Source organism: Crocuta crocuta, unplaced genomic scaffold (genome assembly GCF_008692635.1).
Source record: "Crocuta crocuta isolate KB4526 unplaced genomic scaffold, BGI_CrCroc_1.0 scaffold154, whole genome shotgun sequence".
In the NCBI taxonomy this organism is placed as follows: Eukaryota; Metazoa; Chordata; class Mammalia; order Carnivora; family Hyaenidae; genus Crocuta; species Crocuta crocuta.
Window position 1 is genome coordinate 6,739,499 of NW_027530545.1, and position 26,001 is coordinate 6,765,499.

At 42.0% G+C, this 26,001-nt stretch overlaps 1 long non-coding RNA gene across 3 annotated transcripts in view; it reads right to left on the bottom strand.

Moving 5' to 3' along the window:
• Positions 1 to 20,355, bottom strand: part of LOC144234495 (uncharacterized) — a 38,969-nt gene extending 18,614 nt beyond the window's left edge. For all 3 annotated transcript variants that reach the window (XR_013335977.1, XR_013335976.1, XR_013335975.1), the window contains exons 1-3: positions 20,023 to 20,355; positions 19,494 to 19,594; positions 5,882 to 6,009 (exon numbers count right to left, since the gene is read on the bottom strand). This is a non-coding gene — a long non-coding RNA (uncharacterized LOC144234495). The remainder of the gene's footprint in view (positions 1 to 5,881; positions 6,010 to 19,493; positions 19,595 to 20,022) is intronic.
• Positions 20,356 to 26,001: the final 5,646 nt, after the last annotated feature.

Here is a 26,001-nt window from a genome sequence, read left to right on the forward strand (position 1 = left end):
AGCCATTGGACATTGTACTGGTAATCATTTCAACATTTCACTTGCAGACAGATAGCAAAGAGGATAAGAAATCTTGAATTGGGGTAGTTTTCTAAATGATATAAAAGACTTATTTCCGGTTTTTATCACTTTCTTTCCCAACTTTGTGAAATCTGTGTTGAAACTGTATTTTAAAAACTATCTATAAAATATAGAGCAAGGGCACCTGGGTAGCTCAGTAGGTTACGTGTTTAACTCTTGGCTTGGCTCAGGTCATGATCTCACAGTTTGTGAGTTGGAGCCCTGCATTGGGCTCCACGCTGACAGTGTAGAGCCTGTTTGGGGTTCTCTTTCTCTTTCTCTCTTTACCCCTTCCCAACTCACGCTGTCCCTGTCTCTCTCAAAAGAAATAAATTAATTTAAAAAACAGAGCAGAGTCAGATATTATTTTCTTGTTCCCCCAAATATTTGATGCTTTTTAAAAAGTTATAATAATAACCTCACTTTTAAGGGAATAAATCAGTTAAGAGTTGTCAAGTGTTGACAAGAAATAACACATGTTAATGAGAGTGTGGAGAAAAAAGAACTTGGGTGCACTGCTGGTGGGAATGCAAGTTAGTGCAACCACTGTGGAAAATAGTATGCAGTTTCCTTAAAAAATTAAAAATAGAAATACCATATGACCCAGTAATGGAATTACCCAAACAAAATGAAAGCACTAATTTGAAAAGATATACACACCCCTGTGTTTATTGTAGCATTATTTACAATAGCCAAGATATGGATGCCACCCAATTGTCTATCAATAGTTGAATGGATAAAGAAGTTGTGGTATATATATATATAAACCAGAATATTACTCAGCCATAACAAAGAATGAAATCTTGCCATTTGCAACAACATGGATGGACCCAGAGGGAATAATGCTAAGTGAAATAAGTCAGACACAGAAAGACAAATGCCATATGATTTTACCTATATGTGAAATTTAAGAAACGAGAGAATGAACAAAGAAAAAAGAGACAAACCAAAAACCAGACTTAAATACAGAGAATAAACTGGTGGCTGCCAGAAGGGAGGTGGGTTGGGGGATGGGTGAAATAGATAAAGGGGATTAGGAGGCACAAACTTTCAGTTACACAATAAATAAGTCATGGAGGTGGAAAGAGTAGCACAGGGAATATAGTGAATAGGATTGTGACAATGTTATTTGGTGACAGATGGTGACTACACTTATTGTGGTGGACACTGAGTAATATATAGAATTGTTGAATCATTAGGTTGTATATCTGAAACTAATAGAACACTGTATAGTAATTATATTTCAATAAAAAGTTTTACAAAGAAAAATTAGTTATCAAATGTCATATCATTAAAACTGATCCATAGTTTTGGAGTTTTGGTAAAATGTGGTCTGAGAATCTTGAATTTCAAACACAGACATGAAGTTTTTTATATTTTTACAGCATAATAGCAATACAAAGAGTATTATCAAAGTCAAATGCAAAAAGATTTAATTTAGACTTGTACCTGAGGTATCTCTTTCTACAATTATATTTCATCAGAGATCTCACCTCAGCACAACAACAACATCTCTAAGTTTGAGTTTAATTATATAGATTTTTTTTGGCATTTAATTTATAAATTGCCTTTGGGTTTATACTAATGCTATAAGGTTATACGATCCCCTAGTTGATGCGAAAAGCACCAAAAGTATACTGGTTTCCATACTTGCACCTATTGTAAGTAAAAATTAGGGTTAAAAATGTTAATAGTGAATATCCAAAGAACGATTTCCCTTTAAGGAATCCACATATTACTTGAACTTGAGGAATCCTGGTGTAAGGGTAAACAACTATATTTTGTTCCTGTTGCACGCATATATGTATATGTAATATACTTCTATAGCCTTTTTATATCATGACATACTCAATATAATGCATATACATATATAGCCCTTTATATCAATGAAATCTTCTTCATACATGCTGTTCTATATCTTGAATTGTTACTTACTGTCACAGACCTCCTTCTTTTTAATGACTGTAAAGTATTCCATTATATGACTGGTTAGCAAGTCCTAATTAGGATATGTTTGTTATTTCCAGATTTCAAACTCTTCTAAGGAAAGTTGTGATGAACATCACTGTGCATTTTGTAAATCTGTGTAGGGTAATTTGATAGGAATGGATTTGTGGATTCAAAGTTGGGTGCGTTTTTGATAGATATTGCCCAATCGCTTTCCAAAAAGGCTATCTGAATTTTCTATCCCACCCACAGGGTAGAAGTTGGGCCACATTTTCATCAACACAGAGTGTCACAGAACTTTCAAATCTCTGGAAATCTGATGGTTAAGAAGAATTGTGAGTAAATTGACTTGACAGTATTTTCTGTTTCAAATGTACATAGATGCTACTGGGATTGTTCAAATGCAAAATCCTTTGAAAGTGTTATTGCATTAATTTATCATTATGCGTTTTCTCAGTAATAGCTACTTAAACCACTATCATGCAGAAGTTTATGATTTTATTTCTTTCAAAAAAGAGTGCTCATAGTAAAATATGTTTGGAAGGCTGCAATTATTTGGAGCTCTTGGCTACATGAGAAAACTACCCAATATAATGCAAAGAAAATGCGAGCAAGGCTTGGGATGGTACAGCCCTGACGGCTGCCCTTTTGCTCTGTCTAGACACAAATCCCACCTAGGCACCCCTGGATTCAGAAGGGTCCCCAGGAAAGATGGGGTTCTTCTCATCTTTTTTTTTTTTAGGTGAGGAAGAAAGATATCCTTTGTATTTTTTGTTCAAGTTCTGGTGTCTTAATTTCCACTATTATGGAATCACCCTAAGTAGACAATACCTTAAAAAAAATGCAGCCTAGCCCATGTACCCTGGTGATACAGAAGCATGCTCGGTTTGTGCCAATGCACTTGAAGTTGTTTGATGGCAGGCTATGAGCCCACTCTATCCTTGCATCACCCAGTGCCTGGCAGAATTCCTGGCATGCAAGCAAATGAGTGAATAAATTTTATGATGAGCATCCTTGTACATTCTGTAAACCTGTGCAGGGTGACATGCTTTCTAATACCTTTATCATTCTTTTTTTTTTAATTTATTTATTCTGAGAGACAGACAGACAGACAGACAGACAGAGACAGAGACAGAGCATGCAAAGGGGGGGGGAGGGGCAGAGAGAGAGGAGAGAGAAACCCAAGCAGTCTCCGCACTGATGCAGGGCTTGAACTCACAAACTATGATATTATGACCTGAACCAAAACCAAGAGTTGGAAGCGTCACCAACTGAGCCAACCAGGTGCCCCATAATACTTTTAAATTTGTCCATATTTTTAAAATGTTTTATTTATTTTTGAGAGAGAGAGAGACAAAGAGAACATGAGCAGAGGAGGGGCCGGGGGGACAGAGGATCCAAACTGGGCTCTGTGCTGAGAGCAGACAGCCCAACATGGGGCCTGAACTCATGAACCGTGATTTCATGACCTGAGCTGAAGTCAGATTCTTAACTAACTGAGCCACCCAGGGGCCCCTGTCACTCTCACTCTTAATTGGCTATTAGCTTTTAGAGAAATCCTCTTAGAAACAACTGGTATAAGTGTTTCTGATATAGGCTTTTGTTGGAATTGGTGATGAAATATTTAAAAAGACAAGTATAAATTCTCTCCAAAAACACAATTGACTTCTTAAAAATGAAGCTTCCTATTGCAAGTGCAGAATAGTCCCTCCTCCCCTGGGTCCGCTGAAACTATTCCAAAGAGAAAGTTTACATTTCTTTAGTGTGTGGGGACTTGTTTAACCACCATTACCAATTCACCTAGTTACCTTTGGAGACGAAAGTTATGATTACTAACAGCAACTCTGTTACTGAGTGACTTGATCATATCAAATATCAGATTTCTGACTATCTGGAAAGCTCCACAGATTAGGGGACAAAAATACAAAGCAAATCTAACAGTGGTCAATAAGAGAAGTCTCTCTGAAGTATTATCTGACTTCTCTTACTCCTCACTTCCGTAACTTTTTTTTAATTGAAATATAATTCACATACCATAAAGTTCACCCTTTAAAGTGTACTATTCAGTAGTTTTCAGTGTTTTTACCCATCCCCACAAATTCCAGAATATTTTCATCACCCCAAAACCAAATCCTTATATTCCAGCCCCTGGCTATCACAAATCTACCTTGATCTTCTACTTACCCCTAGTTGATAGTGACTGTAGCCTTGAGGAGGCAGTAGCCATTAGCATCGCAGGCCTTGCGAGAATTCTGTCTCCCAAGATGGTTTTCTCTTTCTACCACCATCAGTAAATGCTATTGACCAAGCACAGACATCCCCGAGAATTCTCCACAGGGCTATTATTCTTTGTCATATATATATGTATATATATCGTACGTGCTTGTGTGTGTGTGACTGGAGAAGGAGTACCCGAGGAGCACGTGCAATACTGCCTTTGCTGAAGTGGAGTATTGATTGTCATGGATGGCTGAAGATCACATTCTCTCAAAGACATAAAACAGCAGGGCAATTTCTTTTAGAGTTAAACAAAGACATTGGCCATCACAGAGTCCAAGATTGGACCTTAAATTTGTTAACGTAATACAAAACTCTTAACTTGCTGACAATTTGTGTCTGGCATCTTGTCTGGAAGTGGAGCACGGTGACTCAGGAAAGAGCTACAGAGGAAGATGTGAGAAGAAAAGCAGCCTTGAAATCCAGGAGTTGCTATGGCACCCACAGCTAGGTCTTGTTCTTTTGTTAAACATAAACAGTTTCACAGAACCCTAAAAGCAGACAAGGCCATTCTCTGACCATGATGGATCAAGACAAAGACCAGAATACTCTGTGATTATGTCTGAACATGGACTAAACATGAATGTTGCCCAGACCACAAAGATGGCCCAACATCCTCCTTCCCTGGCTATGAGGAGTGAGTGCTCCTTCCTTACCAACCCTAGTTTAGCTTCTGTTCATTCCTCTCACCTTTTAGATAAGACTTATTAAAATGTCAAATCACAGAATTACCTTTGATTTCACACAGCATCTAATCCAGAGCAAGGCTCTACTTCCTTGACCCTCCTCAAAATCAAATAATGCAAGCCAAATCCTATTCATAAGTCCTTTCTAATATCTCTTGCTGAGAGATTCCCCCAGTTCTCCTTCACTGAAACAAGTAACAGAACCCAACCTGTTCATCTACAGATGTGTTCCTCTTGGTCTTTGGCTGAAGGACACTGACAGAGAGAGAGGTCATCTTCTACAAGGATGATTTCAGGGGACCATACCAGGGCTCCTACCTGAAACTATTTCACCTACTTACCTGCCACAGGTAATACCTGAAATTCCACCATGAGAACGCTATTCTTTAGGCCAAAACTTTAATGGCTATTAGAGCAGAAATGCCCTTAGAAGAGAGAATAACCTGAGCAACACTCAGTGATAGATGTTTGACTTTGAGCAAGACCTTCCATACTTCATTTACTCTTTAAATTTCCTCACATTTGGCCCTTTGAAATTAGGACACATCCTATGATTCATGATGTCTTAAATTCTCGGAGACATAGTGATACTTCTGATCATCAGTTTCCTCAGTTGTGAGTTCTAGTGGTAGGTTAAACACTATTGTCCAAACCTCAGTTATTTGCAAAAAACTCTCACAGTTTTTGCTATATGCATGTGCTACAGTAATGATGTTCATACCATATATGTCTTTACAGCAATTCACTTTGAAAATTTATGTAAGTGTATATTTCTCCTCGTAATAATATCTATGAAATCCTAAGCAACATACGCTAGTTACAGCGCTCTCTAAAACATATTAATAAATATATGCAACTATAAAAAATTATAAAATGGTTGTTCCTGTTCCATCTAAACCCACCTCACTTACCCTGCAGTGGTGGCTGTACCAGGACTGGACACCCCGAACTGGCTGACTCCTTGATGTCTTCCTGTCCCTCTGTTTGGTAGTTTCTGTGGTTCTGAGAGGGACCTAGTCTATCCCCCAAAGTTAATAATCTAAGGGACAAGACCGACGTGAACAAATAGAAGAAAAGATACAATCATACACATTTTTCAACACAAAAATAGGTCCTTTTAACTAACGTTATGGCTTTTAAGTAAGGATAATTGTGTTGGAGTCCCCGAAGCTTTTTACTGGCAAAAACATCAGATCTCTTGATACCCAGAAACACACATGAAGGATTTCAGATGTGACCTTTGTTTCAAGTAATCTGAGGGAGGATTTTGTCTGGAAAATAAAGCAGTTTGGTTTTGAGGAGTCTGGGAAAGCCTCTTGGAGGAGAAAAGATTTTAGATCTTATACAAACTCTTTCTCTTATTACCAACAGCCAGAGGGCCTCTAAGCTCGTCCTGCTCTCCGTATGTTTGGTGGACATTGGCATGGCGGGGGGCTTGTTAGCAGTGCAGGTTCTCAGGTCATAACTGCAATCCCGCTGAACTGGAATCTGCACTTTTCCTGATCCAGGATGATTTGTATGCACAGTAACTTGGAGAAGGGCTGCCCTAAAGCCACCCAAGCTCACCTCAGCCACTGCTTATCTGAAAATGGTCCTTCAGTGACATATCCTAAGCCAGGTAGCAAGGAAAAGCCAGAGATCCCTGACATATGAAATATATTCATGTGTTTCCCTCTACCATCTTTGAGGGACACCACATTACACAGTAGACTTAGGAAGCGAACATTTATTTTATTAAGGGGTAAAATAAACATCAGTTAAACTAACATCAAAACCCCAAGCCATAACTTGTGGTTTTTCAGCCGACTGAGGCTAAGAAGAAGATTCAAATAGCCCTCATTTTCTTCCTTCTTCTGCCCACCCTCACCATCTCTCTCTCCTGTACTTACTGGCTCAGAACCCATCCGTCCTCCATTGCAGGGTTACAAGCCTCAGTGAGAACCCCTAACGTAATAAAGTTCCATATAAAAGAAATCTATTCACATGAAAAAGAAAATGTTATTTTTCACTTGGGGAAGGCACAGACATTTCCATGAGAAAGCATTTTCTCTGGAAAGCATTACCCCAGAGGACTCCTTCATTGATCATAGGATCCCTATTCCTTCCTTCATTCATTTAGACAAGGACTCAACAACTATTTGCCGAGTGAATGAGTGAAGTAATTTCCCCTCATGGGCAATGGCTTAGAAGACCTCCTTTCCCTCTTAGCCTCTTTGGAAACTGGATTTTTGCCAAAGGACATTTGATAGCAAGTTTTCTGCCACCCCATCAAAAGAATTAGATCAAAAGCATGTTAAAAACTTTTAGTGACTAAGCAGAAATTGTTTATTAAGAAGGCCAAATGAAATGAGCCAGTCAGAAAATAAATAGCCAGTGGCTACACAGATTCTTTTGAAGTGAGCTACACTCTAATATTTAGAAATAAGAGAAAATTGTTTAACTTTTAGTGTATTCAATTTCTTTATTCTGAGGTGCCCATTCTGAACCTAAAATAATATAGCCGGGTCTAATACTGGCAGTGTTATATTTCTGTGCCATATTTCATCAACATATTCAAAAGTTTTCCCAATGAGCCTCTCAGCGTTTTCTCTTAGCAGTGATAAAATATTATTGTTTGAATATTATCTCATGTAATTATATATGATAATGAACACTGATATATCCATATGAATAAGAGCACAGTCATTTATTTCAGCTTAAATTTCCCTCAATATGGATATTTTGCCAAGCACATTTCAAATCCTAAATACTACCGTGCTTTACTTTTCTCCAGGAGCTTTCTAGCAAGAGGAAGAGTGAAAAGGAGTACCCAACTGTTGTGTCCCTAAACTGTGCCAGTTAGTCTGCTGGGAGCCTGGTAAGGAAAAAAGGTGAACAAAATATTAGAATAAAATATATTATGGGTGGGCTAGTATGTGCCGGGTATTGTTTAGACTCGGAGTGCCTAAGGCAGAAGTTCTAATGTAATAGTTCTCAGTGCTGGTTGTAGAGTAGAATCAACTAGAGTCTTTAAAATATATATAGTATAAAAATATGATATAGACCCTGTTGCCAGACATTCTGATACAATTCATTGAGGTAGGGCTGAATACACCGAGTTGTTATTGTTGTTGTGTTTTTAACTCTCTAGATGATCTGCCTGTGGGCCAAGGTTGAGAACCACTGCTCTGAAACATGTGTATTGTAACATTATAATAATATCATCCAAATGTAAATCAGAGTAGTAAATTTATTGAGATTTCAGTGTAAATAATAGATACAACTTTTCTTTTTTAATGATTCTTCGAAACATGGGCCAGGACTTTTATCTCCAATACCTATAAGTGTGCAACAAATAAATGTGTGTTAAAGATCTTAACGTTGATGATTGGAAGGCTTCTTGAAACCATACTCATGCTGCCTGGCCTAGCTCAAGCACTTAACACATGTTTTTAAATTTAATTTTAATTTTAATTTATTTTTAATGTTTTCTTTGGAGAAGGGGCAGGGGAAGAGAGAGAGGGAGACAGAGGTTCCAAAAAGGACTCTGTGCTGACAACAGAGAGCCCAATGCGGGGCTCAGACTCACAAACCGCAAGATCGTGACCTGAGTTGAAGTCAGATACTTAACCGACTGAGCCATCCAGGTGCCCCTTAATACATGTTTATTAAATGAAAAAAAAAGAAAAAGAAAAAGAAAAAGTTTCAGTTAATACAGGAATGATGATGAGGTGGCATGGTACCACGTTACTTCCTAGAAACAAGGAAGACAGAAACTGCTGGCCCCAATGTCTCTAGCTCTATGGAACTTCTACTGCCCATGTCCTCAGCAGCAAATGAAGAGCATGAGTTCTTTGCCACAGATGGACTAGAGAGCCCTAGCCCATTTCTTGGACCCTCCCCTGCTTCATCTGGGCTCCTCATTGCCAGACTCAAGTTGGGATCAGTCAGGGAGATCAGGTAGGGAGTGCTCAGTGGGGGGATTAGACGGGACATTAGTTAGCACCACTGGTGAAGAAAGAGCTCCACGGAGTTTGGTAGCTAGTAAGTGAATTCTGCTGTGAGAGTATCTCTTTTCCTTTCTTACTTGGAGTCAGACATTTGTCCTTTTACAAATCCTTCCCTCATTGATATGACTACGGTGGGCTTGAGCTCTCAAGCACTGAATGAGATTCATAAGATCAAGAGATATTATGCTGTACATGGTCTCTAAGATATGTTTAAATGTCACCTTCTATGAAAGAGTCCTTTGAACCATTTGTGGTGACAGAATCTATGTAATATACCTGGCTATCTTAGTACATACTAGGTAAGACATATCACATGTGTTGTTCCCAGAGGAGCATCCCACTACTTTATAACATTTTATTGCAGAGATTTGGATACACTGAGAATTGAATTGTTTGTGAAACCCATAATACTATACAGGACATGTTCTAACACTGTCAGCTCCTTTGGTGGATATTAGTCCTTCCCCCAAATACCAGTATGATAAAGAACTGTTATCTACTTGACACTAATATACATATCTGCTGCGTGAGGCTCTATGTACGGTATTCTAGGAGGAGGTCACATGCTGCAGCATTATTCATTGAAAATATAATTAGAGTTTCCAAGTGTCACACCTGGGAAGATACTATCTCAAATGGAAGAATCCACTGTTTCTTAGACTGCAAAGAGCAACCACTGGGGATACACACAAGGACAGAAAGAATTTTGTCAGAATTCTGGGAGCCCTGACTATACACAGATCTGTTCCATGATACCATCTGGAAAGGAAATTAGTCGAGGGTTCACTTCTGGATGGTGCAATCATAGGAAAATTCTATGGACAAACTAAACAACCTCTTTTTAGCTTTTGCCTCCTTGCTTAGTCCATCTCTCACAAATGCTCTTACCTAAAACTTTATTTGTGTTCTTGATGACACTTAAAAATACGGAGTGCCTGGGTCGCTCAGTTGCTTAAGTATTTGACTCTTGATTTTTGCTCAGGTCACGATCTCACAGCTTGTGAGTTCCAGTCCTGTGTAAGGCTCTGAGCTGACAGTGTGGAGCCTGCTTGGGATCCTCTTTTTCCCTCTCTCTCTCTGCCCCTCCCTTGCTTGCATTCTCTTTCTCTCTCAAAATAAATAAATAAACTTAAAAAATACACCTAATTTCTAGAATGAGGTAGAAAATAAATATGTATCTATACTGAACACCTTATAAAAATACATAGATCCAAAAATCTCATTCCTTGAAGATTATTTGTTATTATAACTCATCCCATTTCACCTGCAGATTGCCTCTTTTTTTTTTTTAGATTGCCTCTTTATCAACTTATCTTCTACCACAGTTCTTTATCCCTTCCTCTTGTCACTATCTCTTACTGTTCCAGCATCTCCAAAACTTTCAACCATTTACCAAACCAAATTTCCCCTTCTCCCCCACTGATATGGGAATAGTTATGATGAAGAAAAATATATAAGGTGTCAGTCATACTGTCTCTATTTTCCTAACAAATCCTTTCTGGGATTTGTTATATATAGTATTTGTATAAAATACTAACCATATAGTCCATAGTTTGATCTTTTTTGTTGTTGTTTCATTTCACATTCCTTCAATTTCTGTTTCTTTACTACAAGGAGATGACTACAATCACCAAGGGAAATGTGCCTGACAATTAGAGTTGGACACTAGAGCGAATATAATAGTTCGCTAGAGCTACTGTAAACAAAGTACCACAAACTGGGTAGCTTAAACAACTGAACGTTATTTGTCATAGTTCTGAGAGTTAGAGATTCTAGATCAAGATGTTGGCAGGGGCGCAAGGGTGGCTCAGTTGGTTAAGTTTCTGACTTCGGCTCAGGTCATGATCTCATGGTTAGTGACTTTGAGCCCTGCGTCGGGCTCTGTGCTGACAGCTCAGAGCCCGGGGCTTGCTTCAGATTCTGTGTCTGCCTCTCTCTCTGCCCCTCCCCTGCTCATGCTCTCTCTCTGCCAAAAATAAATAAAAACTTGAAAAAAATAAAAGTAAAAAATAAATTAAAAATTAAAAAAAGATGTTGGCAGAATTGGTTGCTTCTAATGGCTGTGAAATCTGGTTCATGTCTCTCTTCTAGTTTCTGGTGCTTTGCTGGTAATCTTTGGTGTTCCTTTGGCTCATAGAAGCATCACCCCAATCTCTGCTTTCATCCTTAGATGCCATCTTGCGTGTGTGTCTATTTCCAAATTTCTTCTTTTTGTAAGGACACAATCATATAGAGTCCATCTGACTCATTTTAACTTGATTACCTCTGTAAAAGCCCTCTTACTAAATAAGGCTACATTCTGAGATACTGGGGGTGAGGACTTCACATTTTGAGGAAGACTGCAATTGAACCCTTAACATAGGGGATTACTTCTCTGTGTTGTGTATGGCTGGACTGGGCTATGCCTTCCTTCCTCAACAGCAGACGTGACTAGACAATGGACAGTTATTCCTGCTTTCATTCTGCCTTTTGACTACATGACATTGGTCTCCCTCGGTATCATCCTTCAAAGGAAATAGTCATTACTGGAGAGAGTGAAAATAGTGACTTGATTTTAAAGAACCTGCCCATCGTCCCTAGGGGAGACAAAAACCTCATATTCCCCACATCCTTGTTCCTGCCCCATCTCAGCCCTCCTCACTCCCAACTCCTTCTTCCAAGCTGCAACTCCATCTGACCCTCCTCAGAAGTCTCTGGCTTAAGCCACACTACCTGCTGCTGTGCAGAAAGCCAAAGAAGCAGCTTAGCTGGGTCTCTTGCTCAAACAGCAGAACAGCTGAGCCTTCCTGCTGCGAACGCTTTGTCCCTCCCAGCCTTTACCACAGGGAAAGGCCTTCACTGAACCAGAAATCAGCAACAGACTTATCAGTGAGTAAAGAGGTCAGTGGGATGAGCTGAGAATGCCACACCTGGGGAGCGGTGGGTGGACATGTTTAAATGAAAATAAATAGAAGAGTCCAAGCAGCCATCCCAAAAATCCTGGAAGTTTTTGTTCATTTTCCCAGCACCCGTGATGTTTCCTGTTGACCTCCTCCTTCTGGAGAGAGCGTATCCCTTGGCCATCTCTCAGGCCTAGGAGAACAAAGCTGCAAAGCAGTGGGGTGGCTCAGATAGTTCTGTTTTGGTTTTTCTAATAGAAAAGCTAACGTTTTGCTCACAACGCAACCATCTGCAATCTTTGTGTTCTTCTCAATTGTTGACATCAACCAAAATAAGAGGTACTTTTGCCTCAGGGAAACTTGTAAGCTGAGTTACAGAGACTGGGAATCATCTCCTAATACTTCGGGGTATTAGACCTTCCAGAAAGGTGATTACAAGGGGAATCAGAAAGACAAAGAGATGAAAGAGGGAGAACATCTTTTGATTGAAAAGATTCTGGGAAAGGGCTTACGTGGGTGGGTGTGGAGGAAAAGGTGACCATTTTGAACCTTTTAACACCTCTGTGACTTAACCTCACTGTTTCTTTTTAAACTTGCCAAGTCAGGAAAATAGTCTTGCCTCACAGGCGAACATTAAGTTGAGATGACACGGAATTACAATAGTTTTGCCTGGATGGGTCACTTAGAGGCAAATTTTCCCACCTATTTCCATGGAAATATCTCATTATAGTTTTGATTCAAAAACAGGAAAGGAATGGACAAGAAAGTGAGAGACCATCAAAGGTAGGAAAGAGGAGCACCTGGGTGGCTCAGTCAGTTAAGCGGCTGACTTCGGCTCAGGTCATCATCTTATGGTTTGTGAGTTCAAGCCCCACGTCAAGCTCTGTGCTGATGGCTTGGAGCCTGGAGCCTGCTTCACATTCTGTGTCTCTTTCTCTGCTTCTCCCCCACTCACACTCTGTCTCTCTCTCAAAAATAAACATAAAAAAATTTTTTAAATGTTTTAAAAACGCGAGAAAAGAAAAAGTAGCTGCTTAGAGCCCAAGCGTGCCTGTGTGCAGACCTTGCCTTAGTCTGAGGCACCAGGCTGGCCAGAGTGGGGCTGAGACATCCTGCCTGGTCTTCATCACACACTGCTCTGGTCTCACGCTCCCAATCCAGACTCAGTCTCTTCTAAAAGTGTGTTTCTGTGCATCTGCACATGCATGTTCACGGATTGACAGGGAGACTTCATTATTGTTCCGGTGGGGGAGATGAGGAACAAAAAAGACTTTCTTTGATGACTACGGCTCCACTTGAGTGTCTCCGCCTCTCCGAATGCTGTTCTCTTTCGGCGCTGTAACTCTTCCAGCACTGTCCTCTCTCCCCACATGAAGGAGAGGCAGGGAACATGTCTTTTGTTTCTCTTTCATGATCAGAGGCTCCACAATGCTGAGCAGATAGTAGATAATTAAACGTTTTATTAACTGGATTTCCACTCTGGCTAAACAGTCAACTTGTATTAGACCAGCTCTACTAAACACAACTAGAATAGCTGGTTTTTTTTTTTTTTAAGTTTATTTACTTATTTTAGGGGGCTGTGCAGAGAGAGTGGGAAGAAGAGAGAATCCCAAGCAGGCTCCGCACTGCCAGCACAGAGCCCGATGCAGGACTTGAACTTACGAAACATGAGATCATGACGTGAGCCAAAACCAAGAGGGGTTCGAACTCGTGAACCATGAGATGATGACCTGAGCTGAAACCAAGAGTCAGGCATTTCACAGACCCAGATGTGTCTGGAATAGTTTGGTTTTTAAAAAGATCCATCTGTTTAAAGGCACAGTGTTACCACAGCAGGCAGAATTTAGAGGCACAGTCCTGGAGAGAAAGGAAATGCACGCAGAGGAGAGCCAGCATGGGGCTCCTTCTCTGCTTCGGGTACTTGCTGAATCCTAGGAGGGATGGGGCTCAGAGCTGAGGATACAATCAGAGAGGGATAGCTGATCAATTCATTATCACTAAAGCTGGGGAGAACCCCTCCCCCTCAAAACAAATGTTCTTAGGACTCTAAGAATAATTTTTTTTAAAGGGTTGGCTAAGAAACAGAGAAGCCAAGCAGTCTCATAAGGTTGAGAAGATGAAAACTGGGGCTGTGGGCTCATCAAAGAGAAGGAGTGTAGGTAAATGCTTGAGGCTCACAGTTGTGATCCCTGAAGGGCTGCACCAGGGAGGAAGGAAGAATGGGGAAGAGTGCTGTTGTCAGCAACACTACAGCCCAGTTCCGTTCAGATCTGGATTCAGGTGAGCAGCCCTATCTCTTCTAACTGCCTTCCAGAGGCAAAAGCAGATCCATTCTGGAGGAAGATAGCATCGTCTGAAACTGCTATACTTTCTCATATAGTTAGTTGTTTAATGATATTTGTCTTTATATATCTCCTATACACTTAGCTTTCAAATCCTCTTGGTAAGGCATGGAAAAGGTATCGAGAGGCAGAAACCTTGGCCTCTAGGTCTGTTTCCTTGTTTACAGGGTGAGACAGGTTTATCCAGCTTTGAAATTCTCCATGTCTATGTGTGAAACTGGACTCTGCCCCACCGTGCTTGTATTGCCTCCTATTTTTGTTAAAGTTTATTCATTTTTCAGACACACAGAGAGACCAAGCATGAGTGGGAGAGAGGCAGAGAGAAGGAGACACAGAATCTGAAGCAGGCTCCAGGCTCTGAGCTGTCAGCACAGAGCCTGAGGCAGGGCTTGGACACTTAACTGAGCCACCCAGGTGCCCCTGTATTGCCTCCAATTTTAACTACTTTTTATTCACCCCATTCTTTGGGGAGGATTCCTACCTAGGGTTCTGGGAATGACTGAATAGGGGATACCCAACACACATATACCCAGAGCCACATATACTCACCACCCAGGGAGGTAAGACAAGACACTGCAAGCCATGCAGGGTCAAGCATGGGCTGTACTTGAGAACAGAGCAGATCAGGAATCAGGGCTATGGGAAGCAGGCTTTGTGGTATCAAGATGGAGAAATGACTCCTGGCTCCCATGGGAAGATGTGATTGGTCTGTTTGAAATGCTCCATAGGCTAGTAGGGAAATGGAACTCACTTCTCAGGGTTAAGCAGGAACTGTGCCTGGTCCCCTTGGCAAGAGAATCTTACCTGTGGGAACGGAGTGGGGGAGGGGAACTTGTAGATAGGCCATTTGAGACTCATGATTTTACCAATTGTCAAGTCAGCGCCTAATACTGAGCCTTCATTTCGGGCCTTACATCACACCTCCCAAGGGAGAAGGCCATATACCTGTACCCAGTGCCCAGCTTCTCCGCCACTGTCTTGACTTTTCACTTATCCCTACATCTCATACTCCTTTCTTGCATGCTATGGCTCTCACCAGACTTTGGGTCCTTATCACCTCCTGTCTGTTGTGATAACATCACGTAACATTTCTCTGCCTCTGTTTTTTTCCCTGATTGAATCTGTTCTTGTCACAGCTGACATATTAGTCTTCACAAGATACTACTTTAACCACATCGGCTCCCAGCAGCTTCCCACAACCCTTTGATAGCTCCCTACGGGGAACTTGTGATTTGGGCTTCCCCAGGTGGTGTGAAAATGCAACAACGGCCAGCACAATTGTAGGCCAACTGAGCTGACTGTGATGCACTGGTCTTGGAGAGCTGATTCTCCGACTTTGGCTTAGAGGAAAAAATGCCTGCCTCCATGTTGCTACTTTCTAAACATGATCACATAATCAAACTTAAGTAAAGGAGCACCTGGGTGGCTCAGTCGGTTAAGCATCAACTTCAGCTCAGGTCATGATCTCACTGATGGTGTGGAGCCTGGAGCCTGTGTGGGATTCTGTGCCTTCCTCTCTCTCTGCAACACCCCTCCTCCCCGCTGCGCTTGTGCTCTCTCACTCTTTCTCTCAAAAATGAGTAAGTAAACTTAACATTTTTTAAAAAGTACAGTTAGTGCCAATTTTCTTAGTGACATCGTTTTCAGTAAAATAGGTAATCTTGGTTATAAGAATATGCTTTTTACTTATCAGAGTCAAAAGGAGCTCTTTTTTCTTTTGGAGGAGAGGAATACTTTTTATTTTTCATTTTTTAAAGTTTATTTAAAAATTTTTAAATGTTTATTTATTCGTGTGTGTGTATGAGAGAGAGAGAGAAAGTTAGAGAATGGGGGAGGGGCAGAGAGAGTGAGGGAGACACAGAAACTGAAGCAGGCTCCAGGCTCTGAGCTCTCAGCACAGAGCCCAATGCAGGGCTTCAACCCACAAACTGTGAGATCATGACCTGAGCTGAAGTCTGCAGCTTAACCGACTGAGCCACCCAGGCACCCCTGAAGTTTATTTTGAGAGAGACAGAGAGACAGAGACAGAGAGAGAGAGAGCAGGGGAGGGGCAGACAGAGAGGTAAGGAGAGAATCCCAAGCAGGCTCTGAGCTATTAGCACAGAGCCCGATGTGGGGCTCGAACTCACCAACTGTGAGATCATGACCTGAGCCTAAACTAAGAGGCAGGCACTTAACCAACTGAGCCACCCAGACACCCTATTTTTCATTTCTAAAAAGTAAACTCTACCCCCAATATAGGCCTTGAACTCATGGCCCTGACTGAGCCAGCCAGATGCCCCAAAAGGAGCTATTTTCACTTTTGAATGATTAAAAAGAATATGGTTATAACCTTTTAAAATTTTTTCTGAGTTGATTCTTTTCAAGAAAAGATTGGGGAAGATAGGCCCATAGAACTCTCCTAGGACCCAGCAGTAGCACTGCTAGGAATTTATCCAAGGGATACAGAAATGCTGATGCATAGGGGCACATGTACCCCACTGNAGAGGACTGTGGGGGAGGAGAAGGGGGGAAATATTGGGGAAGAGGGACAGAGGCAAACCATGAAAGACTCTTGAATACAGAGAACANGAAAGACAGATACCATATGTTTGCACGTATAGGAGGCTTAGGAGGAACTTAACAGAGGACTGTGGGGGAGGAGAAGGGGGGAAATATTGGGGGAGAGGGACAGAGGCAAACCATGAAAGACTCTTGAATACAGAGAACAAACTGAGGACTGATGGGTGTGGGGGGGGAGGGGGAGATGGGCATGGAGGAGGGCACTTGTGGGGATGAGCACCGGGTGTTATGTTATATGGAAACCAACTTGACAATAAACTATTTGTGGAAAAAAAAAAAAGACTTTCATTTTTTCTGCTTACTCCCTGGATGCACTGCCTATCACTTGGACCCCAGCACCTATCCACAAGAACCCCATTACATAAATTCATTACTCATTCATCTGGCTTGCTTTTATTTAAATGGGATGTATTTTTTACAAATTTTTAATGTTTTATTCATGAATGTATTTTTTAAGAGTAATTTTAGGTTCATAGAAAAATTGAACAGAAAGTATAGGAGTTCCTGTATGTGTCCAGCCCCCACACATGGGCAACCTCCCCTGCTGTGTTCGTCCTGCCCCACAGTGGCACATTTGTTACAACAGATGAAACTGCATTGACACATCACCATCACCTAAAGTCCACAGTTTCCATTAGGGTCCGTGCTTGGTGTTTTAGGTTCTATGGATTGGACAAAAATGTATAATGACATATATCTACGATTGTAGTATCATACAGAATAGTTTCACTGTCCTAAAAAAATTCTCTGTGCTCTGCCTATCCATTCCTCCCTCCCCACTAACCCTTGGAAGTCACTGATCTTTTTACTGTCTGCAGAGTTCGGCCTTTTCCAGAATGTCCTAAGTTGGAATAATACTGTATGTAGCCTTTACAGTATGGCTTCTCTCACTGCATTTAAGTGTCCTCCATGCCTTTGAAGGGCTTGATATCTCATTTCTTTTTAGTAATATTTCATTGTCTGGATGAACCCTAATTTATCCATTCACCTACTGAAGGACGTCTTAGTTACTTCAAAGTTTTAGCAATTAAAAATAAAAACTAGGGGCTCCTGGGTGGCTCAGTTGGCTAAGAGTCTGACTCTTGATTTCAGTTTAGGTCATGATCTCACAGTTCATGAGACTGAGCCCCACATTGGGCTCTGTGCTAGAGCTTGCTTGGGATTCTCTCTCTCCTTCTCTTTCTGCCCTTCCCCTCTCTTCTCTCATTCTCTCTCTCTCTCTCTCTCTCTCTCAAAACAAATAATAAACTTAAGAAGAAAAGAAATTATTCAGTTAGCCCCTACAAGCATTTATAGAGTAGTATGTATACTCAATGTTAGGGCGATAATGGAGTGATTCAGAGGACTGCCGGCCCTCAGGACAGCTTGCATGCTATGTAGAGAGCCCATGACGACTATAACATCCATATAACAATAAACGTACTAGATGTCAAGCTCTGTACTTGGCATTTCATTTAATCCACACAATGACCCAGCAAGGACATTTGATAGAACAGGGAATTGAGGCTTAGGCAGATTAAAGGAAAGCCTTCCCTAGCTGAACCACAAAGACTTGAAGTACATTTGGGACAACCTGGACCTACCCCTCCATCCATTTGTTGATGTCCATAGGAAGCTACTCCTTGGACCCTAAGGTCCAAGACTGTGTCTTCTATTACTTTCCTTCTAAGCCAAGGGCAGTTTCAAGAATGCATTGGAAAAGCTCCTTCCTGGGACTACACACACACACACACACACACACACACACACACACCACAAAAAGCACAACAGGCCTCTTATCCTAGCAAGAAACTTGATGCCTTCCTGGAAACTGTTTGGTGTCCCTGAATATGAGCAAGATAAAGATATGTAGCCAAGAATGACTACCCACCTTAGGAGGTGAAGGAAAGAAGGGAAGTCATTATGAGCCCTTGGGGCAGCAGACTGCAGCATTTAGCCAATACCTGCCCCAAAAGCTTTCTGTGACAAGACATTCAGAGGTCCTCTGACTTTTAAAAAGGGTGGGTAGGGAAAGTCAGAAAAAGAATAACCACCACAATAAAATAACAAAGCACGAAAGCAAATCAACAAGAAGAAATTAATAAAAATACAAAGAGAAATTAATGAACAGAAAACAGTAAAACTAATAGAAATAAATTCAAAAGCTGATTATTTAATACAAAAATACATTACTAATTAGTAATCTATACTCCTACTTGTCAGGGATGGTCTAGCTAATGTCACTGCTGACTGTCCAAGTACGCCAACAGGAACAACACTGAGTTCCTAATAAAACACCATCCCTCATGGGGACCAACTAACCATCCAGTGGTAAGCTGGTTGTATTGGACTCCTTCCATCCTTCAAGGGTCAGTGATTTCCCTTGACTGGAATGGTCATATATTACATATTTTGATTTATCTTTACAACATCCCTATCCATCCACTATCCTTTCAATGTTTCACCCACTAAGAGAATCCTGTAGAGTATCGCAAAGGATCGAGGGCCTCACTTTACAGCCAGGGAGGCATGTTGTGGGCACATCAGGGGATCCACTGATCCTATTACCCACCATTCCACCCAGAAGTTGTCAGCCTGATCAAATAATGGGGATGACTTAATGCTGAGTTGTCTTGGAAATACCATCTTCTAGGATGCAGTATGCACCTTAACGATAATGACCATTATGAAGGACTGCTCCACAGTAGGTAGAATTCGTGAGTCCAGAAGTCAAGGGATAGGGGGAAGGGTGGGGAAGAAGGCTGTACTCACCATCACTCCCAGTGATTCACTTGGAAATTTTATGCTTATAGCTCCTGCAACTCTGTCTGGCTGTTTAGAGGTCCTGGCTCCCAGAGGGAGAAATCCTTCCACTAGAAGTCACAAAAAAGTCTTATTCAACATTAAGCTATGACTGTTGCTCGTTCACTTTGAGCCCTTTGAATAGATAGACCAGCAGCAAGCAGAGGCATTACTCTCTTGGCAGGGGTGCAGGAGGGGGAGGACTGCTTTCACACAATGCGGCAGGCTGGATTATGTTTGACACCCAGTAATCCACTAGATACCTCTTGATACTCCTTTGACCAATTACAATGGTAAATCAACAAGTACAGCCAGTCTGGCAACCACAGACTCAGAGAGCTTAGGGTTGAGGATCCTCATTCTCCCCAAGAGGATAGCCACCTAGACTAGGATAGGTGCTAGCTGAGGCTAAGGAAAATTGAGAATAAGTGGTAGACAATGAGGATCAGTTGTCTCAAGATCAGCTTTAGCTGTGGGGGCTGTAATTTGTGTTACTAACCTTATTTTAAGTTTCCACAGAGAACTGAAGAATCCTAGGGAACATGTTTCAAATGAGATGTTTCTTATACCAAAAAGCAGATTTTAGTGCACAAGGGATGGACTGTAGTGCACTGGCTAGCATCCCCCTTCAGGGCTGAGGTACTCACTGCACCAGCTGCTCTAGGAGTATTGTTTGCCAGAGGCTTGGCTCTCAGTTGAGTCTCTCCCCAAGAATTGTCCTTAGCTGAAGGCAGGTATCTCGCCTACAGTTATAGTAATGTCCCTTGCTGGTCAGCCAGGATCTGATTGACATGAGGGTCCAGAAGGCTCCCTTGACTCAATTTGAGGAGGCCGCCCCAGCTTTAACGCTGAGGCCTTAGTTGTGATTGCATCACAATACAACTTCTCTGTCACCCTGTTTCCCCCATGTCCCTACAGTGTTGTTCCAGAGAGCACATTCCAACAATCCACCTGCACACAAATCTCCACCTTGGTTTCCGTTTCCTAGGAAACCCAACTCACAACACTGGCAATTGGACATTTTAGAAGCCGATTCCACCTGCTCTTTGTGAATACCCACAAAAGGGAAGCTGAGGGTGGGGGGGTGCAGAAAGGTGACAGGGGAATCTCAGAGATACCCCCTTGCATCCTTGGCTCCTGGTTGGCTCTTCAGAGCAATAGCAGCAGCAGGAGTGAAACCAGGAGTTCTACAGGCTCAGACATTTCCCTTCTTCTCTCAATGGTTCTCCCAGAGTCTAAAGCCAGAGGACTTGTCTCATTGCTCTTTTGTGCTGGTTATTCTGCCTTTCCTGACATCCTTGAGAGGCCTCCTGTTAAGCAATCAGCAAAAGAGCTGACTACTGCCAGAAATGAAAATAAAAGTGCTCTTTCCACTCTGTTCTTAAATGTCTCCTAGAAGAGAAACTAAGGGATATTTCCCAAACAGGATGTGGCTTAACATCTTTCTTTTAAAATACATTTTTAGCAGCCTATGGCAAAAGGGAGTTTTATCCAAAAAAGAAACTTTATCAACCTCAAAACCATTTCTTCACACTTCAATTCTCTTCAACTTTTAAAAATGTGCCCCTAAAATCTATTAGTCATCAAAAAAAAAAAAAAAATTAGAGCAGACCAGAAACAAAGTTGGAGAAACAATGATTGATTCAGAAGATAGCCCTTGTGGTTTGGGGGCCAGCACAAAGCGAGAATTTGGCTGTATATATTTTAGTCAGATTTTCCGCAGTCCCAAATGTAGAAGTCTCCATGTCTTAAGGTCAGTGTCAGAGCAGGTGCAAATGGCAAGTAGAAGAATGTAAAACTGGTAAATAAAGGTTTGCCTCTGCTTCTTCCCTATGGTCATATAATCCTACAAAGGGTTCTGGAGAGAATAGGCCCATTTAGCAGGTACATTCAAAGACTGCCAGCTGCCAACATGCTCTACCCTCTTCCCTGTTCCAGAACCTTCTCTGATGCTCACCCTCCAGGCCCAAGAAAGCAAGGACAGGAGACTGCCACTTAGTTTGTATTATGATTCTCTCCTCTCAGGCGGAAGGTAAGGTGCTATGAATGCCAACTGATAGATGGAAAGGGATGACTGGGGGTATTTACTTCAGCCTGTGGCTGCTGCCTATCACATAGGCAAGGACTCATTTGTAGGACAGAAGCTATCTGTGCCAGCTGAGAATGTTCAGGACAGAAAAGGACCAGTTTACCACAAGATGCATCGATACAGCATTTCATTGGCCACAGTCAATGTCCTAATAAGCTGACTCTCCTCTGCTCTCTTACAAAGACGGAGCTATCAGGTGCACTTTTCCTCCAGCAGACAACTCTCCATCTGGAATACACAGTTACAGGAACAAGCACAGGAAGAGCAGAGCCCTGCCCTGCCCCCTGCCTCTTACTCTTCCTCTGTGGGGTCCCCAGCCTTGACCTTCCTTCCTTTCCCTGCTATCATTCTCCAACTTTCCCCCCAAAAGCTGGGGTATGGATGTTTCCAGAAGGCCCAGGAGCCTTCTTTTTATCAGGCTATTCTTGTGGGAGACCCACTTTGTACCTGTTAGCACAAAGAAAGCCAGGATGTGGCGACGCTGAGAAGCCCCACACGCACGGCACCCAGGGTGGTGCAACAAGGTGGTATGCACACAAATGCCCATTCGGTTGTCACCAGCTCACGCCCAGGTCTGAGCAACAGTGGCCCCACAGAAGACATTTTCTACAGTCCAGATAGCTTTTATTTTGTGTTCACTTAAAAAAATTTTCATCCTGAGGATGGCCACAGTATAATATCATACTCACCCTTGGGCTCAGGAAGACTTCTGGTTCAAAAGGAAAACAAAGAGAACGGTGGTCCAACAGTGGCATGGATTTTTCCTCAAACATCCTTCTGTTCTTTTACCTCATTTTCTGTGTCCTTGCATTAGAAGCCTTCCCACCATATGCAGGCCCTGCAATGTCTTTCAGTCCTGTGGCTTCAGTCAGCTGGCCCATGAAAGAGATGAAACAAGACCATGGCTGTCGTGGAACAAGTTGGCAAAGGCCACTCTGTAATTAGGCTGTTTCTAGAAAAATCTCTTCATTTTAACAAACTCCTGTGTGCTAATCCACACTTGACCTTAGCCAAAAGGCTGAGAAGCGATCCTGTGTGCTAATCCAGAATAGGAAGGCTGCTGAGAAGGCACAGTTCTAAGTCCTGCCATTGAAGTATGGCGTGTGCAATGATAAAAGCATGTGCATAGAGACAGCATAAAGGAAGAAGTACATTGTCCTTTTTCTTTTATCTCTATCCTTTTTTTTTCCTTTAAAGGCAAGGTGGTCAAGAAGCCCCATAGAGTAGACAGCTGAATGGGATGTTAAAGTACACCCCCAAAGCTGTTGCAGTTCTCACAGGTAGGAATATGGCAGTAGGGGCCCTGGAGGTCAAATTCTTTCTCTGCCGCTTGCTGGCTGTGGGGCCTTGGGTAAGTGATTTCACCTCTCATGTCAGAGTTTCTTCATCTATGAAACTGGAGGAAACAAAAGTTCCTGACTCACAGGTTCATCATGAGGATTGGATGAGTTAACACAATGAAGTACTTAGCATAGTCCCTGGCATGTATTAAGTGCTCAGTAAACATTGGCCAGTAGACAATTTTAGTATATCTGCTTTTACCCTTCCTGTGACAAGTATCTTTTCATTTGGCCAGGCAGATACAGAAGTAGAGAAAAAACCAACCCAAGAGATGGGGAGGGAAGAGGAGAGGAAAAAAGACAGAGCTGGAAGAGTGAAAGGAAGGGCAGAGCTGCAGGTACATCCCGAGGTGATGATGGCAGAGGCTCCCACGGGCTGCTGTGGCCCAAGTGAGAGGCCTCTCCCCTGGAGAAGGAGTGACTTATACGTTCCAAAGAGGATACATTGCCCAAGCTCTCACAAGAACCAAAAGGAGAATATTTATAGGACTTCCTAGCAAACCGAGAAGCTGTGAGACCGCAGTGTGGAAGATACACACCCGCAGCTGGGCATGTCAGTCTGGGACTATGCAGCATCAGCCATGGGGGAGACCTGGTTGGACACCCAGGGAAGTTGGTCCATGTACTTTGCATTTGTTTTTATATGTGTTGTAGGATATCCAGAATCTTCTGTTGATTACATTTCTTGGTGTACATATGATACAATGATCCAGTACTTCATATGTTCAGGAGTGCTGGGGAAAAGGGCAGGAAGCACTGTCATTTGACTACATTCCATGCCACTGATTACCTGGTGTAAGTGTATGTTTTAAAAAATGCCTTGATGTGGGTACCACCAAGGGATGAAGGGGAGCTTGCAGGTGGACAAGCAGGAAGGGGATGGGCATACCAAGAAGGAGGAAGAATGTGTCTAAAAGTCCAAATATGAAGAACAGCTTGAAATGCCAAGTATTCCCTAAGAGTAAGGTGCAAGCACAGGGAGATGAGGCTGAGAGCTGGGGCTAGGCAGGACATGGTGGGTCTTGCCTGAGTACTTGGACTTGATCTTTCTGAGCTGTGAGAAATCACTGAAGGACGTTGAGTAGGGGAATGTCAGCTTCGAACGCAGTGGAGAATGGTTTTGAAGGGGCTGTGCCTGGACAGTAGGAACAATATTAGGGGCGTCCTGCAATAGTTCAAGAAGGACTGATGAAGGTCTGAGCTGCCACAGGTCTCCAGGGGGTGGGGCAATTGACCCTCTGGAGCTTTACCAGTGGATTCCCTGGCTTCTGGTTTGCGTGATCGAGGGGATAACAGCAGTTCAAGAGGCAGTATGTGCAAGTGGGAGGAAAACATCCTGTATGATGCAGGGTGGTGAGGAGGGGCTGGATGGACAGGGCAATGTGTATAAATGTGAGCAGAAAGAGTGGAGTTAGTGAAAGACGCCTTTACTAGGCTAAATGGACAAGGCATTCAGTCTATTTGCTGTTTTTTATTATCTTTGCCACCTCTTCTCTTCTTTAGAGAGAGAGTATTTAAAGACACTCCAAAAACAGAGCAGCTAGTATTTACTAAGTGCTTCCTTTGTCACTTCTTCGGGTGTTAGGTACTTTGCATATATTACTTCACTGATCTTCAAAACAGTCTTATAAAACGAATATTATCATTTCTAGTTTACCGATGAACAAATTGAGATTCAAAGAGATTAAGTAAGGCACTAACAGCCTCACAGTTAATAAATGATAGAGCTGATACCACTCTAGAAGAATAAAGAAAATTTCAGGACAGAAGTAAGACTTTTTCATTGTTCTTATTCCTGGGTGGGGGAAGACAAGCTAAGAATGTAGATGAACAAATGAACTTGGCCAATTTTATTAATACCTTACATTTATACATTCATGCTTTCAAAATATGTTCACATACATTATCTCAGATTTCTCTCACAGTATCTACATGAAGCAGCCGGGGCAGATGCTGGCCTCTCTATCAAACCATGAAGCAAGTATCTAGTTAGCTAGTCTTTAGACCAACTGAGCCGCTGGGCATCATCCCTGAGCAAGTCGCTGTTCACAGGGTGTTTGCTGAGACTTCATTTGTGGTCCTGCTCACAAGAGGTTTATCATCTTTTTTTTTTTTTTCCTTTTTTTTTTTAGTGTTTATTTATTTTTGAGAGAGGGAGAGAGACAGAGTGTGAGTGGGGAAAAGGCAGAGAGAGAGGGAGACACAGAATGTGTCAACACAGAGCCTGTCGGGGGCCCCAACTCATGAACTGTGAGATCATGCCCTGAGCTGAAGTTGGATGTTTAACCAAACTGAGCCACCCAGGTGCCCCTACGATCTTGTAAAGAGTTGCTCCAGCGGGCCACGGGGTGCACAGGCTAAGTGCTAATTGGAGGCTTTCAACCATTAGTTTTCAAAGGAGATTCCCCAGATTCTAGTGCCTCTAGAGCAATGGTTCTCAAAGAGTGGAACGATTTTGCCCCAGACGTTAGGTAATGTCTGGAGACTTTTTAGATTCTCCGGTCTGGGGGCGGTGCTGCTGATCTCGGGTGGGTAGAGGGTAGGGATGATGCAGGATCCCTGTGGCACGTAACCCACAAGGCACAAAACATTCCCCACAGCAAAGAATTCTCCAGCCCACTGTGGCTATAGGACCAAGGCTGAGAAACTGCTCCAAGGTAATACAGTTACTTGATTTTTCATTTTTTAAATTACACTTTATTTTAAAATAGTAATAAAACAATAGATATGCTGAAAATTATTACATACAGAATTTTAACGTATTGTACTCACCGAAGGATTAACTTCTGCTACCAAATTATATGCTTTTGTGGTGACTTGGACTGAATCTTCCTGACGTGGTGATTGTGAAGGAGAACAATGCCTTAACATGACCTGCTTGGAGGAACATCCTACAATTTCCAGATAATTATATTTTTGGAAAATGTACCCATTTGTAACCATGTACCTGTATCAGGCTTTCCTCGATAAAATACAGAAAAAAATGGAAGCTGAGGCTGACACAAGACAAGATGTCATCCATAAGTATTTTTGTATTTGCCAAACAGTC